Source organism: Coenobita brevimanus, chromosome 108 (genome assembly GCF_032717465.1).
Source record: "Coenobita brevimanus isolate Jiangsu-jjx chromosome 108, ASM3271746v2, whole genome shotgun sequence".
NCBI lineage: Eukaryota > Metazoa > Arthropoda > Malacostraca > Decapoda > Coenobitidae > Coenobita > Coenobita brevimanus.
In genome coordinates, this window is record NC_137061.1 from 9,433,486 (window position 1) to 9,437,185 (window position 3,700).

Sequence of the window (3,700 nt, forward strand, 5' to 3'; positions counted from 1 at the left end):
GTTGATGCTTTATATAACAATACCACTTCATACCAGCACTATTTATACCAGGCTTTATACCAGTACTGTCAAGTTATGCAGACTCTTTAGTAGTTTCTTATATTTTTATCAAAGCTCTTATCCAAACCTATTCAGTTGCCAGTGTATACAAGTCCTCATCACTTAGGTCTATAGTGGAGTATAAATATTAAAAGTTCCAGTGCTACTTAGGGAACAGATTTGCCAGCTTCCTCCCAGTTTGATGTGTTTTCTGCCAAGTTTTCAGAACACATCCAAGACTTAATGAAAAGGGCTGCCTGTGTTAGGAAGAGGGCTTGGTGCGTTAGGAAGAGGGATTTCTGTGTTAGGAAGAGGGCTGCGCGTGTTAAGAGGAGGAATGTCTGTTAGGTAGAGGACTGGCTGTGTTAGGAAGAGGGATGTCTGTTAGGAAGAGGGCTGGCTGTGTTAGGAAGAGGACTGGCTGTGTTAGGAAGAGGGATGTCTCTGTTAGGAAGAGGGTTAGCTGTGTTAGGAAGATGGATGTGTGTTAGGAAGAGCGATGTGTGATAGGAAGAGGGCTGCCTGCGTTAGGAAGAGGGATGTCTGTGTTAGGAGGAGGGATGTCTGTTAGGAAGAGGGATGTCTGTGTTATGTAGAGGACTGGCTGTGTTAGGAAGAGGGATATTTGTGTTAGGAAGAGGGTTGGCTGTGTTAGGAACAGTGTTGGCTGTGTTAGGGAAGAGGACTGGCTGTGTTAGGAAGAGGACTGGCTGTGTTAGTAAGAGGACTGACTGTGTTAGGAAAAGGACTGGCTGTGTTAGGAAGAGGACTGGCTGTGTTAGAAAGTGTTGGCTGTGTTAGGAAGAGGACTGGCTGTGTTAAGGAAGAGGACTGACTGTGTTAGGAAGAGGACTGGCTGTGTTAGTATGAGGACTGGCTCTGTTAGGGAAGAGGACTGACTGCGTTAGTAAGAGGACTGGCTGTGTTAGGAAGAGGACTGGCTGTGTTAGTAAGAGGACTGGCTGTGTTAGGAAGAGGGCTGGCTGTATTAGGAGGAGGGTTGGCTGTGTTAGGAAGAGGGTTGGCTGTATTATCAAAGCCACTCCAGGTAGTTTACAATTGGTATCCTTTTGACCAAGCCATTCTCAGTGTAATTATTAGTTATTCTTTTTTCTTATGACATTCTTTCAAAGTAGCTCCAAATACCGATTCCTTTTGCACTGTTATCAAAGCCATTCTAAGTTCCAAGCCTATTTCATGGCCATCCTTGCCAAAATTCACCAGGGTTTTCAAATCAGGTAGACACTATTCCCTTATCAAAGCTTCTCACCAGCTCTGTATGAAGCCAAAATACTAATTAATCTGAAGGTTGGATTGATTTTGTTAGGGAGTGGTAGTGGGGCTCAGTTCTCCATCGAAAGGAAAAATATAGAAAACACAAGGTTCTAATTTCTATTTTCTTCATATTATATAAACTGATAAAACTCTTGATTTCTTCGTAACTAGGACCAAATTAGTCTGAAATATTCTAAGGAACTCTGGAGATATTGTAACAACTCTCCATTAGCGACTTAATACATCCAATACAGGTAAGTCTCCCCTTGTTTATTATTGGTACCAAATAACTAAAATACAGTACCAGTCCCGGCCGTAAAGCTAGCGGGGCTGTGGTGGCAGAGTGAGTAGAGAGGCGGCATGCCAATCTATAGGTCTCGGGTTCGATTCCTGGGAGATAGAGGCATATTTAAAACTGTGGCAGTGTCCGTAGTGACCTGTCATTTGGACCCGGGTTCGACTCCCGGTTGAGTTAGAGGTTATTTAAGGTGGTTTGGCAGTCACTTAGTGGCCTGCCCGGTGGTGGGGATTTGGGCAGTCACGTAGTTGACCTGCCGGGGGGAATGTAAAAGTATATACACACATACTAACACAAGACAGTCACATGACACACACGACACATACACCTGCAGACAGACGCACAGAACATATGCATAAGGGTAGGGTGTGGAAGGTAGGGGGGTTTTATTTCTAAGCCCCAAAAATCCAATTGGATTTTTTGGACTTGGAAATAAAACCCCCCTGCCTTCCACACCCTACCCTTGTGTATAAGTCCCCTGTCTGTCTTAGTGTATGTACTTGTGTCAGTGTATGCATGTGTGTGTTTAAGTGCATGTCTGTATGTGTGAGTAGCAGGTCACTACGGACACTGCCACAACATTTTTTTTTTTTTTTTTTTTTAATATTGCCTCTATCCTCCCGAGAATCGAACCCGAGTCATCTCGATTACAAGGCCAAACCTATACAGACTCGACCATCACCTTCACACCTGCTAAATGTCTGGAACTGCTACTGTATTTTCCTTACTTGTTCCCTGCAATAAACAAGGAAATATGAGAGTGTAATATGCAGAATAAGTTGCTAAAATAGAGTTGTTACTATCTAGAACCACTTAGAATACATAACACTGTAATTTAAGGCTAATCACGAAGTCAAGAGTATCGTGCATCTACTTATGTACCGTAAAAGGAGCAAATAAAAACAGGACTTAGTATTTTTTCCTTTTTTATTTTGGATAATTTACAATACTTTCCTTACCTTCCTTGTGTTATTTTTATTTACCGTATCTGCCAGGCTCCTAACACACTCGACTGGACCAAATTGCCTGTTGTCAGCTGTAAAGAAATGCTAGAGTTATTCCATCATGTAAGGGTTAATACTGACAGTGTATTAACTCTCTAAGGCTCCCATGACTCACTCTCAGCTCAGTAAAATCGTCTGGTTTAACTGGAATGTCACTAGAATTATCCCGAACATCAGGGGGTTAATGAATGTCTTCGTTACCCCTTTAATGCGCTGGGGTACTCTATGTCCAACTGACGGCGGGGACTATGCTGTTCGACTGAGAGTGAGTCATAGGAGCCTGGGAGAGCTAATATTATGATACTTCACTTACTTTAACTTGGCTAGAATTACACTTTCCATCTCTCCATCTCGATTTCTGACCTGTAGCAATGCATTAACACCAGAATACGATGCTAGTCAACGAAGAAATGCTTTAGAAGGGATGCAGGGCCGCAGTATTGCCTCACCCTGCCTCTGAGATACGGGAAATAGCCTACAAATGGACGAAAAATTCCCCAGAGTTAAACTATGCGTACGACTCAGCATTCAGAATAGAGATAGAGGGCAATTTTAGGCCAAATTAGTGTAAAAAGAGAGGTGTCTTCCGCTTGACCTCTTCCCGTCGCATCAGTGGAGCGGTGGCGCCATCTCGTGCGAGGAATGCGAGAATACCAGGTCAACTCAGTACGAGGACGCATATCAGTTTTTTTTTCGAAATGGTGGGGTTAGATAAAAATTTCACTGAGTCCTTCCATACGTCAAGGCTACCTAAAGCCAAATAACATCGTCTGGAGGCATCAAAAATAAAATACTAAAAGTCTACATGATATAAAAACACCTGTCCACCTCCAGGACTCGATCTGTGGCGCCTAGGACAGCGCATTCCATCTGCTGACGTCATAGTTTACTCTTACTCTTTGCCAGTCTTCAGACGATTTCAAGGAACATAAGAAAACCGCAAGATAATGAAGCAGAAACAGTCTTCATTAACTCCCAAACTAAAAACAACTTAATGAATTTGTTCAGACTAATATCATACCCCACCCAACCCCCTCCAACCCCACTTCACCCAACCCAACCTCGATCCTACCCCACTGCACCC